The sequence below is a fragment of the Corapipo altera genome, unplaced genomic scaffold (genome assembly GCF_003945725.1).
Source record: "Corapipo altera isolate COAL_440 unplaced genomic scaffold, ASM394572v1 24, whole genome shotgun sequence".
NCBI lineage: Eukaryota > Metazoa > Chordata > Aves > Passeriformes > Pipridae > Corapipo > Corapipo altera.
The window spans coordinates 2,674,419-2,689,791 of record NW_020884903.1 but is presented as its reverse complement, the minus strand read 5'-3'; the positions used below and the strand labels follow the sequence as shown (position 1 = coordinate 2,689,791).

Genomic DNA, 15,373 nt, shown 5'->3' with positions numbered 1-15,373 from the left:
GCAGGTAATCTAAGAGAAAAGCCTAGGCACATATCTTTGTTAGAGTAACAACCACAGCCTTATACAGAGGTTACACAAATTATGCCACATGCGACTCCCATGCTCATTCCTATCTTTCAGGGATATCGCAACAAGCCCTGCCACAGACCTTTCCCCAGCTGAATCAACTCTCATGGAAGCAGTTTCAAAGCAGTGCACTGTATTATGATCACAACCACACATATGAGGCATTCTTGGAAATAACTGGCCAGGTAACGAGCTGTTTAATTGCTTTACATCACAACTTTCTCAAGTAACAAGCAGAAGGTCTGGGCTCCACATCAAAAGGCAGATGGGCACTGTAATCAGGCCTGACTTCTGCAGGAGGATCTTGACTAACCAGTCACCTCCACTGCAACTACTACTGCCCACCCTGAGAATAATTTCTCATTCTTCAAAGTTCTCGGGAATGTGCTGGTCCACTGTTTAGAATTCCCTGTTTTTACCACCTGTGAATCCTGCTCCTGGTTCCCATGGTCTTGTCACCACAAAGTAATCCAGTATCTCCAGTAATAGTACTCAAGCCCAGTACACTAGTCTCCCACTCATGGTTTAGTCCCACTGCCTCCCAGGCTCAGTCCCTCTCTATCAGCTTCTTCGTTCCCCTCTCCTGCAGTCCAGTTCCTCCACCATCAGGATTGTACCTCATCTATCTCACAAACTCCTCCTCACCAAGCATTTGTTCACTTCCTAGACCTGTGCAATTCCAGTTTCCCCATTCCTGTTCTCCACACCCAGTGTCTCATCTAACCTCACCTCTTGGCTGCTCACTGTTTCCCGGGTTTCCCTTGCCATGTTTTGTTTCTCCCACACTCAGTTCTAATTAAGAGTTCTGAAAATTATGGGCCACACATAAGCAAGGAAATCTGGGCTGTCTTTTCCAGCCAAATTTACAAATTCTAAACTACAAACAGCATTAAAAAGGTTTGCCTCATTGCCCAAATATTTGTTATTACAGGAAAGAGATTTTTTTCCTGCTAGATGAATTCTTAGAAACAGTTTGAAGAATTTGGTTAATGCTTTTTTGTTTGAATTTTTAAACACCAGCCTCTGAAACCCGGCTTTTCAACCCAGATGTGGTAACTTGGTAAAAGCTGAACTACTGACAGCTGTTACCAACTGTCCTGCTAACACAGCGAACGAACCCTCCTATACTTTTGAAAAACACCACACTGTGCAACATATATAATACCCACTATTGCTTAGACTGGCCTTAGAATTATTCCTGATGGGACAACCCCGCCCCTTCTCTCCTGTCCACCTCTCCAAATTCCCACTTGTACCAGCACTAATGCCTGTAAAACAAAACAGAAAGATTTGCTTTTACCACTTAAGAGAGGAAGGTAGGAAAATACAACAAAAGGTGTGCAGTTTACTTTCTTAACAATCACTATAAGCATAGTAACACCACAGGTTTTGTTTGCCCTTGGGACTGTACACAAGTTTTTTTTACAAGTCACGTTTTCTGACAAGTCTTTTGAAGAGTTGTCTAATCTCTAGTCAGTAAAGGTCTGCAGCAAGTGGTATAGCAACTGATGATTTAGCAAATTAAGACTAATATTTATACTTTAATCAGTTCCTGGGCTGAGTTTATTTAATGATGCATTCCCCCCATCAGAGATTTCAACTACAGCATCATCCAGCACCAACATACAGCCAACTTGAGAACAGCTATCAATTTAGTGGAGTCACTGAAAAAAACCCAAAACATCCTAAACCTGACTGTTAAGCTCAATTTACTACAAATGCTAATAAAAGAGCAAGTGCTGTTCATCAGAGTGAAAAAAAATCAAAATGAAGCAGAAGAGAAACCAGTGGATTTGGAATAAAATATTTTACTGGAGTTTTAAGTTTCTGCTATTCTTTCAAGAGAATCTACAGACTACCTGTGACAGAGCAAACAACAGAGAATGGAATCTAGTTTCCCAGAGGCTAGAGTTCTATGCATTCAGTTCCATCACCCAGTTAAAAAGCCTAGTTTTGATGGTTTTGAGCGTTTTTGTAAGAGTGCACTAGTTAACACATACTAAAATGCTAGAAATAACAAAGGTAAACAGCAATTATTACAGACTTTTTGCTTTGGATTTAACATTGGTAACAAATGTGGGACACGCCCACACACCAGAAATGTGTAAAATAATGCACTGGCATTTCTGTGACAGCAGTAATTCACTTGGAAATGCAACAGCAGCAGTGGAGATGCAGTAACACACATGAGGCTCCTGCCAGCAGGTAGAGTTCAAGCTCTGTAGAAATCCTGAGAACACACTCAGCTGACATGTACAGGCATGTAAATGCTGCTGCATTTACTGTCATCTTTCTTACCCGTGCCAATTACAAAGAAACCAGAACCCATGTGCCTCCCACGGACACCACTTATCTGGTGTCTGCTGGTTAGTCCTTCAAAAGCCACTTGCCACCACCCACCAGCACACAGAGTCCGTACGGACGAAGCCCTGCCACTCTTTGTCAACTGCACAAACTCGCTCAGTATCTGGAGGGAATGGCAGAGCACACATGCTGCACGGAGTACTGCACGCTGAATCCTGACAGTGCTGCTTTTTTATCCACTATTGAGATATTATCTCTAAGCTTGGATATAGAAAAATCAATTAGAAGTACCATGCTTCTTCACTGAATTGGCTGAACTGTCATCATGATTTTATTCATAGAATTTTCTAACAGCATTAAGTAAATTTTACAGAAGTCACTTCATAATCCTTTAACTGGAAGGTCAGTACAAACTATCTAGTTTATCTTACCAAAGGCAAAGAATATTCAATTCTAAGGCCTTATCATTCCCAGAAATAAGCAGGTTTTGAAAGTACATTAGTGGCACGCAAACCTTTGGGGTTAAAACTGTGAAAATTAAGTTCCTTACGCTTTACATTGAATTTTTGACACCATGTATTGAACACAGATGAGGAGATCTATCAATTACAGGCTCTCACTCAAACTGACAACTCTGCAACATAAGGAGAAACTAAGAACAGCTTTGCTTGGATCTCTTCAAGTGATACACGACACAGATGACCAGTTTCCATTCTTTTTCATGTTTAAAACCCTGCATGTTCAAATGTAACAGGTAAGTCATATGCAACTTTTAGTGAATATTAAACAGAACTACAGTGGTTGAGACAAAATTCGTTCTAAAGTAACAGAAGAAAGGGAAAGTAAAGAAAGATTTTGATCTAGAAAAGCTGGTTATATAACAACTTCTCTGATTATTTTTCCTGATTATTTAATAACCATGTCTATCTGCTGATTATTTTCAGTGATTATTTGATAACTATATCTATCTGCATCACTTTTTTGGCTTAAAAGTTCAAGCTGACATCAATGGTTATTGACCTAGAAACCAAAGCAAAAGGAAAGACTCCTTCTGCTTTCACTGGTTGTTTTATTAGGCCCATTTTGAGTAAAATCAGGTGCAGGTTGAGTTGCACGCAAATGTTTTCCCAACTTAACTATAATGGATAGGAGAATATTGTTTCTGTGCTCCCAGTACAGCAGTTTTTAGCAAGCCCTTATTGCAAATGCAGTTTTACCTACCCAAGGATTTTTTTTCTGATGCAGCTTGTTTCACTTGGAGATCTGTTTTGAGACAAGCCAACAAAATAATTGTTTTGTTGATTCTTGTTATGTCTATAGCAGTGGAACCTGCTGCAATAGATGTCGATGTCTGTCAAACTCATGCTATATGGAAAAGAATTTTTTTTTTTTTATTTTTAGCATGGTTTCTGCACAAGAAGGAGGACTATATCATCTCCTCTTTTCAGACATATTTCCATCAATGCCAGTGACAATTTTCATCAACATCACATGAAGTATTTAGCCTTTCAGCAAATTTCTGAAGTTTTAGTTATTTTTTTCAATACCATATGTAGAGATGGGATTAACAAGTTCTGTTTTCCACGTGTGCCTCTATTCACTCAATACCCAAGGGGAAAGTCAATTTAAATATTTACAAGCTCAGTAGATTATTAATTATGATTAACATCACCACCTCCAGGGCTGAGATGTTGCAAAATGTCATGCATGTGAACACAGAAAGCATTCATAAATACATCCAATGCAAGGTGTGGCATCTTGGGACAGCTGCTGGTCTCTTCAGAGAATGGCTGGGAAACAGGAATCTGTCATCCATCATTCATTAAAATGGCAATTACTGAAACAGCAGCAGGACCCACAAGTTCACAGTATTTGTCTTCTATGCCAATTTACCTAGCCAAACACCCTTACAAGAAAACTTACATAAAACACCAGCCCTCTAGAAAAACGTATAAACATCCTTAGAATTTAAAATTAAATTCACATATGTTTTCTAAAACAGGTTTCATTCAGCTCAGTTTTAAGCACCTACTGTAGTAATTTTCAGCAATCCTATGTCTTGAGAGTATCATAAAAACCCCCCTGTACCTTAATAAACACACACTGATTGAAGTTTCCAACTTACTTGCAAAATATAATAAAAACAAACTGAATAATAACATAAACAAGACACTAAAACTAGGTATGCTTCAGATAGATGGAGAAAAACTTCAGTATTTGATAGCACAGGACCAAATAAGTTCTAACTGCCATTCCCAAATCTGTGGTGTAGCCTTGTCTAAACATAAGTCACGGTACTTTAATTAAAATTAGAGTAGGTAGTTTAATGGTAGTTCAATGGAAGCCCCAGCATATGTAAAGCAAAAGACAGCCATTGTCCAATCCCTCCCCAAAAAGAAGGTAAACTGCCTCCACTGGGACAAGGCAATTTTAAGAGTGGTGAAATCCTTGCACTTAAGTTCCAGAACACACCAACTGCAATTACCCATAGAAAATATCCATTTACAGCCGACTGTTCCAATCATACTCACTGACTGCAAACCTCTGCGACACACGTTTGCGTATCTTTTGGATGTCTTCAAAGTTTGACGAAATAACATATTAAAAACTTACATACTAAAGCATTTATAAAGAACAAGTAACCAAAAGAAGACAATAAGAAAACCACAAGCGAGCTTGATCATAAAACAAAATATCATAAAACTGCAGCACACAAAAGGAGTGATGCAGATAAAACTGATGCAACTTTTCCATTGCTTTTTGGTAGAGCATACCAATTTGGGCATATTCAAAGATACATTTGTGAAAGACATGGCCAGAAAATTAGTTCTTAATTATTGCTGTGGAGGAAGTTACATTTAAATCTACATCTTAGTATATCAGTCACATTAATTTACTGAACCATGCAGACAGCAAAGTAAGAATCCTGCGTATTCATCACTTCCTCTTTCAGCTGGAAAGTTGCATTTCATTTCCCCCAACAATGTTTAAAACCCTTTTCAAAACATGACTGCTAAAAACACACCTGCTCGCCATGGGTACACATCGCATAACTTTTGGAGAACTGCAACCCCAGATTTCAGGATCATAACTTCAGAAGCATGACCTCTGAAAGTTCTCTGCATCTAAGATTAACTTGCAAGCGGCCAGCACAAAGAAAACTTACAGAATTTTAAAGATTAAAACATCTAAAGAACAAGAAAAGCTAAAACCAGTAGATTGAAATAATCCAATGAGTTTCTGGGTAAATCTGTTCAATCACTTGCTGTTTTTCCCCCCAAGCTCTTACAGTTTTAGTCCATTCAATCAATTAAAAATATCCCATAAAATATGAAAAGCTCTTTAGGATATCTTAAAAGAACAGCATTTCCTTTGAAGCCACCACAACTGAAAATTAAAAGAGAAAATGAAACTTTTCTTTGAATCCAATTTATAAAAAAAAAAAGGTACTTTAGGTTTTGTACAGATTAGAATTATGCTTTTATATAGCATTTGGTTCACAATATTAAAATCTATTGGAGTTAGAGTATTACAAATATAGTAAAATATCTGCCAACTTAATTATCTTTCATCAATAGTTATACACTAAATTAATAGACTCAGTATTAAGTATGTGAAAGCAGTATACTGGACATAGAGAAACAATAACTGATTATTATGGACTTCCATAGTAATATGATAGAAAACCACTACTAATCCCATGAAATTAAGAGTTTAATTCCTGGTATGTTTAACATTACAATTTACATCTAGCATTCAATGTAATTTATGTTAATAAAAATCAGTGAAAATTTATTTTCATGCTAACATCCAAAAAAATTCTGCACCTTGACTGGTGATGCTCACATTTAAAAAACTTAACTGGGCAGGCTAGAAATGTTAAAGCAGCAACAAGCCTCACTACCAGGGTAAGTTAAATGTTAAACTTTACAAAAGTCATTAGAGGATAAACATTAAAATTATAGCTTCAAACTCTTAGGTGTAACTCCTATTTTACAAAGTTAGGTATGGTTTTAAAGAGAAGTGATATTCTCACAGAATTCTTACTAAATGTTTTGTGAAAAAGAGAAGCTGCAGTTTTTGTCAGCTGTGATGGATCTTTTCCCACAAGTGTCAAGTTAACAGTATTATCATCATATATTGTGTTTTTAAAAAACATGTATCCAACTCAAGCTTCGGTAGTACCAGAGATAGATGTTCAGTCCCAAGAGCTCCTTTCTGCCAGATGTCTTGTCCTCTACCACAAAGATCATTTACTTGTAACACAAAAAGCCCAGGCACCTTCCTGAACTGTAAAGCAGGAAGCAAACTTCATGAGCTGCCTTAACCTAGATCACAGGAACACACGAAATTTTCATTCTACAGAGGATAAAAATGAAACAAAAATACATTTTATCTATACATAACTATGAATTGACTCGAGTGGAGAGTTATTCACTGCTAACAAACGTACAAAACAACCAACCCAAAACTAAATTTGTTTTCCTTAAAATAATCTTTGGCTTGGTCCAAACCTGCATTTTGATTTGGAATGTCAAACCTTACCACCGAGCACTCGCTCCTCACTCTTCCTCTGCAGCAACCATCTGGCTGTTCCCACCTCACGCAAACAGCCATCACTCATCCCTTTCTTTCCTTGTGTGCCTCCAGAGACCAGAATAGCCAGGCTAAAAAAGCTCTGTTTCTTGTGGGCAAGAAGGAGAATAAAGAAGGCAGTATGGCAATGAGAAATGTGCACCTACGGGTTCAGAAGCTGCTGCTCCTTCCACTGTACTGCAGGAGAGGGCAGGACCTACTCCCACGAAAAAGCTTAGCCCCCAGCAGACAAAACAGTGCATCTCTGCACCTTTAGATAAGGTCTTCCCCAGCACTGTGCTCTGTGTTGGTCTGTAGCTGGCAAGAATCCTTAAGCCATTCCCTGCTTCCTCCAGGGAAGGTAGTAGCCTGGATGGAAGCAAGTCACAGATTGTCTACAAGATCATACCATAAATTAGTGTGTAACACCAAGGATCAGAAAGCATCTTTTAAAGAAATTTCAAAGTTACATTGATTGCTTGAGGTTTATATTTCCATGTATCTTCCTTAAAATAAATGGACAGATGGCAAACTATTAACAATTAAGGGCACACCAATACAGATGAAGTGACACACTTCAATTATTATATCAGAATAACTGCATAATTTTATTCTGCACACAGAACACAACACTAGATTTGATTATTTAAAATATAACATTTTTCTAATAATTTTTTTTTTAACTGGGCTAAATATCATATTAATATTGATACATATTAACATATCACTATACTTACTCGGATCTACATTATTATTGTTGTTTTAGCATCTGATGAGCACTTTTTCTTTCTTTATTACTTTATTGTTATAAAACTTGTGTTTATTAAATAATTAGTTGCTATTTTTCAGTCTGGATGTTATGCCAAGCCACTTCTGGAAGAAACTGGGACATCTTCATTATCTGTACTTTTGTTTACTTAGTATCACAGGAGCTAGACTAGGAAAAAATACCAGATCCTGTTCTCTATTAAAACACATCTTATTTAATTACCAAAAGAAATATCACCCGTAGGTACTGAACTGATCACTCTAAACACTGCAATCTCATGTTTTCGAATTTGCAGATCTCAGTCTCCCCTGCATACTTGGAATTCATCATTAGACAAGAAAAAGAGATGCCTACTGCTTTTTTAATGCACAAATAATAATAAACAACACTACAGACCCCAGTTATTTTTCCCAAATATTTTCGGTCAGACATATTTTGTTTAGGTATTAACTTTGGTATTTACTTTCTTACTATCCACTAGAACCACTGTACTTCGTATTTATCTTTTTCACAAATTCTTCCCTACTAGTGTCACAGCACTTTACTGATGAAACCTAAATAAAACACTTTTTCCTAGCACATTATCTTCCAGTAACAGGACACAAAAAACTAGCAGCTCTTCGGATATATTAGAGTTGAGTGTTGTGTGAGCTGACTAACTGGATCACCACTCCTTACTTGGGTAATACATATACATCGTTCCACATCCCACTTCCCAGCACCTGCTCCAAGTAAGCAGTCATCCTCCAATTTCTACTGCAGCCTAAAGAAAAGCAGGGAGCACTGGACCCCTGCTGCTATTCAGTTTCAGAGATTTGCTGTTGCCGCCACCATCAAAATATTTTTCAGTCTACTATATGTCCACAGCTTTACCAAGTTTGTATTCCCTGATATCAAACCCAAAAAGTGAGGGATGGTTGGGAAAGATAAGTATGAACAGGAAAGATGTCATACTGTTCCTTTCTCTAAACTCAACCTGCATCCTTACCCTTCTGGTTTTGGCCATGGCAGGCAGAGGATGCACATCATTTGGACAGCAGTCACCCCCAAGACCACCATGTCTGGGGATGCAGCCTAAGTACAAGTCTCCCACTCCATAAGGTGCTTCCAGCCCGACTATGGGCCTGTTTGATGTACTTTTAATTTTTTTTTGACCAACAATTTGAAAATTATGGTCCATGAGGCTCCGGGAAACAACAGAAAGAGATGAATTCTTTAGGTGAAAATCTGAAGCTGGCACATGGCAAACCACATCTAGTTTTAAGGGTAGTGAATCATTCACTGATTCAACATAATCAGACACATTAGTTCAGAGAAAAGCTTAGTAATTTTGCTATACTATACTATACTATAATAAACTGAAGGTAAATGTCATACTATATTTTGGCATTTTGAGGCCAGCTGCATGACACCAAACTTTACAGAAGGAAAATAGATTTGCATTTGTTGCTATTTATTGCTGAACAGCAGCATCTTCCATGTTAGTCTAAAAACAGCCTGTAAGAAACAGCAGTGTTAACTTAGAAAATATGCAAATCTTTTCTGTAAGAAAATACAGCTAAAACATATTAGGGAAGTATGCCTAAAGGGTACAGCAGAGATCAAACCCCAAAGCTCAGGCACATCAGCTCTGCTTTAGGCACACCTGCAGAATCCAGCCATGCAGCTCTGAAGCAGGAATGCAGTTACTGCAGTTTGAGGACAATATATTCTGGCATAGACATGCACATACAGAAATGGAAATAAGCTTCCCTACAGAAAAAGAACTTTGTTCCCTGCATAACTACAATCACATCAGGGATTTTACAGTGAAATCCTTCCTCTGGGGAAAAAAACCCCACCAAACCAAACCACAAAATCTACCCTTCCACCCCTGAACACACCTTAACTAGGACTGAACGATGCCAAAGTTGCACCTGGAGTATTAAAATTTGGAGGCAGCTATCCCTATCTTCCATTTCAGACATGGCAAGACTACAGAATACAACTTATTTTCTCCAAGACAGAAAAAAGATCCCTAGAACAGGGAATGTAAGGTTCCCTGCTTCTCCATAACAGACACTCCATTTTTTATATAATTACCTAGAACAGTACAGCAAGGGGGTTAATAAATTTCAAACACTCAGAAGTACTAAACAGTCAAAACTACAACAGCTTGGAAGGGCTCTTTTTTTTATTTCTCATTAGAAAAGAGCCCCTCCAAAGCATGTCACACACACTGTATGGACTTTACACAGCCCCCAACGAAATGAGCTGAAGAAGCCACACAGCATCATTCACCATGAGCTGTGTGCAACACCTCAAAGGACACCAAAACCCAAATCTAAGGGATCACTCCTTTAAGATCATTAATACATTTACATCCATTAAATCCAACAGAGCCTCAACATCACCCTGAACGGGTGCATTATGGCAGTGCTGAACTCTCATGGTAAGCACTTCAAGCCTTTTCCAGGTGAGAAACACGTTTAGGAATGCAATTAGGGCTGTTCTGCTGTGCTGGAACAAGGGACCTGCACAAATCTGGCCTATGCAACTGGCAAAAAGGCCTTAGCCTGTTTCTATTAATTATTATTTCCCGTTAAGGATGATCATTAACCTCAGGGACAACTGGGTGGGGGAATCCAAACCACACTGTCCTCATGAACAGACACCTTCGATGTGCATTGCTGATGTTTTCTTTGTTGCTCATTTTAACATACATAAGTGCTTAAAAGTAAGACCTCATCAGTGGGTCATGTATTTGCTCATACATCACACACTGACATGTCCCTGGAAGTGTTCAAAGGCCAGGTTGGATGGAGCAACCTAGTCCACTGGAAGGTTTCCCAGCCCATGGCAGGGGCCTTGGAACGAGATAATCTTTAGGGTCCCTTCCAACCCAAGGCATTCCGTGGTTCTGTGATGTACAATAACACACACACTTTTTAAACAACATTATCAGGTAGGGAACAGCATCCTTAGCACCTGTTAACCACACTAGATGTGTAAAAATGACAATAACAGTAAGTTTTCTGGGTTTTTTTAAAGATGTGACCTTTAGGGGAAGGCAGATGAATAAAAAAACCTGATTTCTCCCTCCCCACCAAAAAAACCCCCCACCAACCCAAAACAACCCCGCGGGGAGCCAACCCACAGTCCAGCAGAGCTCTCATCCGAGACCGAGCTGTAGCGAACCCCGCACGATCCAAACGGAGTAAACGCTTCAGGAAACAGGTCCCACAGGGTGCCTGTTCCCTTAGGGGCAGGAGGGACAACACGGAGAGAGGTAAGTGAACACGAAGAGGGAGAGAGGGAGGGAGGGGAGGGAGAAGAAGGAGAGAGGGAGGGACGGAAGGGAGGAGGGAGAGAGGAAGAAGGCAGGGACGGAGGGAGGGAAGGAAGGGAGAGAGGACAGAGAGGCAGGGAGGGAGGAGGAGGGAGGGAGGAAGAGGGAGATGGAGAAGTGGGTGGAGCCCTCCGCGGCCACGCCCCCCGCGCGCGGGCAGCCTGGCCCGGCCCCTCCCCCACCCGGGAGCCGCGCGCTACGGGGAGGTGGCGGCTCGCGCCGCTCGTTGTCCCCCCCCTTCCTCTCCTCCGCCCCCGCCCGCCCGGACACGGAACGGCTCCTGCGCCCCCCACGGGGGTGTCGGGCCGGGCCGGCCGCCCCTTCGTCCCCGCACTGACCGTCGGGGGTCCCGCTCGCTGGCGCAGCGGCTCCGCCTCGGCCTCAGGCGCGGCGGGCACGCCCCGCCTCGCGCCCCATCCCGGCGCCGCCGCCGCCCGGCGCTCGCAGGCACGGCCGGGGAGCGGCGCGAGCTGCAGCCACCGCGCATGCGCGCCGCCTCGCTCCGCGCGGCCAGGAGGGCGGGGCGGGAGGCGCTGGTCTCGCCGCTCGCGGGGTATGACGGGAATTGTAGTTCATCCCGGGGGGCGCTGCCTGGGGGGTGCGAGGCGGCTGCGGCCGCCGCACTACAGCTCCCAGCGGCCCGCGCGCCTCGAGGGGGGAGCGACGGTGCCTCTCCTGCCCCCGTGGCTGTTGAAGCCGCTGCCTGAGGGATGCCCGGCCTCCCTGCCTCCCTGCCCGGCGGGGACAGCCGAGATATGTGTATGGAGCTTCCGCAGCAACCGCCGAGGGCCGGCGGGCAGCGGCCTCACCGCTCCTCTGGGGAGGTTTACGAGAAACGCGAGGGTCCTTGGTCATTAAGCCAGCAGTGGCCCTTGTGGCCAAGAAGGCCAGTGGGTTCCTGGGGGGCATTGGGAAGAGCATTCACAGCAGGTTAGAGGAGGTGATCCTGCCCCTCCAGCCCTGGTGAGGCCACATCTGGAGTGCTGTGTCCAGTTCTAGGCTCCTAAGTACAAGAGAGACATGGAGCTCCTGAAGCAGATCCAATGAATGGCAGCAATGATGATCAAGGGACTATAGCATCTCTCTAATGAGGCAAGACTGAGAGAGTTGGGCCTGTTCAGCCTCAACAAGAGACAACTGTCTATAAGTATCAGAAGGGAGGTGCCAAAAGGATGGAGCCGAGCTCTTAGGGTTGCCAAGAGGCAACGGCCAGAACCTGATGCACAGGAAGTTCCACCTGAATATGAGGAAGAACTTTACTGCGTGGGTGAACAAGCATGGGACAGAGCCCAGAGGGGTTGTGAAGTCTCCCTCATGGGAGATACTCAAGAACCATCTGGACACAATCCCATGCCATGTGCTCTGGGATGACCTTGCTTGAGCAGGGAGGTTGGACCAGAGGTTGGAAGGGACCACTGTGGTCCCTTCCAATGTGACCCATTCTGGGAGTCTGTAATTCTGTTAGTAGTGATAAAGCTGGGTACAGCCAAACATGTTGTGAGATTATAATTGTCAGAATGGGACGTCTGGGAACACTACAAGTCCCAAGACACAGCCCCATAGGTGGGGTCACCTGGGCTGCCTCCTCAGCTCACATGGGAGCAGCTGTTGGCTTCGGCTTTGGCTTCATCCTGCATAACAAACCTGACCTTGAGTCGCTGCCCACTCTCTCTGCCACTCTCTGAAATATGAGGAAATGGAGTCTGGATGTGACTTGAGGCAACCTGTGCCAAGGAACACATCTCCATCTAAATGTGCATCCTGTTTACAGTGATGCTGAAAGGAATTTTGCAAATTTTTGCCTCTTACAATGCAAGTTTCTGTTATGTTAAGCACCTGCATAATTTGAATCCCTTTCAGGATTCTTCATCAACAGAAGAACTTGTTTCAACCAGAAGCAGGGCCGATTCATTCCCACAGCCTCAAGCATAATCCCCAGCCTATTGGACACATTAATACTGTGGCAGTGTGCCACCTGCTCCATTTATTCACTTGAGATTCAATGCTGCTTAGTCCCTGTCAAATGAGCTCTTTGTGCCACCTCCTGCGGTAATGTAAAAGGTCCCCCACAGGAATTTCTGCTATTCAGTAGAAGATACAAAAGGGAGGGTTGTAAACACTCTGATTAGTGTTGGAGCACAGGGATATTGTCTCCACTGCGTATTACATAACCACACAACTTCCAGTCTACCTCCTCCTCCTCTCCAGAAGAAGCAGTTTAACAGCAAGGGTTCACTGGGCTACTTAACTTCACAGCTGAATGTGTTTCTCTTTTTTTTTTATACAAACCCCACGTTACTCCTGGCAAAAGAAGAGAAAAATTTAGTTCTGTAACATTCCATAGTAATTCAGGATGATTGCCTGTGAGGATCTCCACTTGAAGTGACAGTGGCCAGAGGCTCTCAGCTCTGAAGAATGGGTGTTATCAGAGGCCTTTGCCAAGAAAAGTTCATGCACAATGGGCCCATCAGCTAATGAACCCAGAATGAATCTTCTCCCAGTTTTTGAGGACAAACAAGTAATTGTGTGCAGTACTGACTATACCAATTTACTGCCGTGTGAAACACATTTGGATGATTTCTGACTTAGAAAACTTACTGAGGTCTGAGGCCAACTTACACAGACCCAGGCACTTTCTTACACCCTCCAAATGCTCCACATTCACTCAGTAAATTCTTACTGCTTTAAGAACAAAATGAAACAAGGATTCAGAGGTGGCAAGCTCTCTGCTTTGAAATTCAGTCTCACCTGAGCCTCATAAACACAATAAAATAGTAATGGAGGGGAACTTTAGAAACCATTTAGTCAGTGAAAAAAAAATGGAAAAGGCATAGCTGTGTTAATGAATAATTCCTTCCTTCTTCTACAGCTTCAAGAAAGCCAGTCTGGGGTTGAGTTTGTCTTAGAAAGATGGGAGTCCACGTGGGTCGTACCATTCTGGGATAAACTTTAGACATGCTGTGTAATTCTCATGAGCAATAAAGGAATATACAGCAGTCATAAAGAAACTAGTTGGCCTCATACAGAAACAAACATGTGAAATGAGCCTGAATATACATCAGGAAACCTAGAAGTAGTAAATGAATTAATGCCTTTGGGGGGAAAAAAGTATGATGTTTGTAGAAAGTACCACAGAGCAGAAGAGAGCTAAGAAAGTGTGTGACACTGAACTCTGCCTAAAATACCCCCATGGGCAGTACTAAGGAGTCACAGAATCGCAGAATGGTTTGGGTTGGAAGGGACTTTAAAGGTCACCTTGTTCCAACCCCCCCTGCCAGGGGTGGGGATATCTTCCATTAGAACAGGTTGCTTAAAGCCAAATAATTCCAAGTTCTCCGCAGCAGGAAGAAAATTTATAAATACTTAAACAATGAAGAGGGTGTAAGAAAACTTGGGTCTTGGCCACTCTTACATCGTAGATAGAGTTGTCTGAAAGGAATTTGCTCTGTTCTGTGCAACGTTTTGTATCCAAGTATGTTTGTCTATATGAGTAGCCCAAACTTTAATGATGTACTGGTGATTTGGTGAGAGATGTTGTGCCAAGAGAATATGGAATCTTGATACAAGTGTTTCCTTTGCAAAACCCAACAGATAGTATGATCAGCAAAATGTTAGGTTCTCTGACCAATGCTCCTCTGCATGAGCACAAAGGAGCACAGTGGCACAGTGAAAAGTAGGGGAACCCCAGTATGGTACTCAGAGAAATGAGCTCCTCCCAGGACATCAAAAGCCCCTTGGTCAGCAGGTTGAGGGAGGGGATTCTGCCCCTCTATTCTACCCTGGTGAGACCTGACCTGGAGTGCTGCATCCAGCTCTGGGGTCCCCAGCACAAGAAAGACATGGACCTGTTGGAGCAAGTCCAGAGGAGGCCACCAAGATGATCATAGGATAGAACATCTCTCCCATGAGGAAAGGACGAGAGAATTGGGTTTGTTCAGCCTGGAAAAGAGAAAGCTCAGGGGACACCTAATGGTGGCCTTCCAGTACCTGAAGAGAGCTACAAGAAAGATGGAGAGAGACTTTTTACAAGGGCATGTAGTGACAGGACAAGGGGGAATGGATTCAAACTAAAAGACAGTAGGTTTAAATTAGATATTAGGAGGAAGTTCTTTGCTGTGGGGGTGGTGAGGCACTGGAACAGGTTGCTCAGAGAAGCTGTGGATGCCCCATCTGTGGAGGTGTTCAAGGCTGGATGGAGCTCTGAGCAAGCTGGTCTAGTGGAAGATGTCCCTGCCCATGGTGGGAGGGTTGGAACTAGATGATCTTTAAGGTCCCTTCCAACCCAAATCATTCTATGATTCTGTGATTCTATGACAGCCATCACTGTGAAT

General features: G+C 42.5%; 1 protein-coding gene across 4 annotated transcripts in view; it reads right to left on the bottom strand.

The window, feature by feature from the left end:
* RALBP1 (ralA binding protein 1) overlaps positions 1 to 11,487 on the bottom strand; it is a 33,574-nt gene extending 22,087 nt beyond the window's left edge. Inside the window, exons 1-2 of one of the 4 annotated variants that reach the window (XM_027650906.1) lie at positions 10,851 to 11,025; positions 7,683 to 7,877 (exon numbers count right to left, since the gene is read on the bottom strand). The gene's annotated coding sequence lies outside the window, so the exon portion shown is untranslated. Of the gene's footprint in view, positions 1 to 7,682; positions 7,878 to 10,846; positions 11,026 to 11,380 lie in introns of those variants that run through there. The other 3 variants (XM_027650902.1, XM_027650905.1, XM_027650904.1) reach the window with 3 other exon arrangements.
* Positions 11,488 to 15,373: the final 3,886 nt, after the last annotated feature.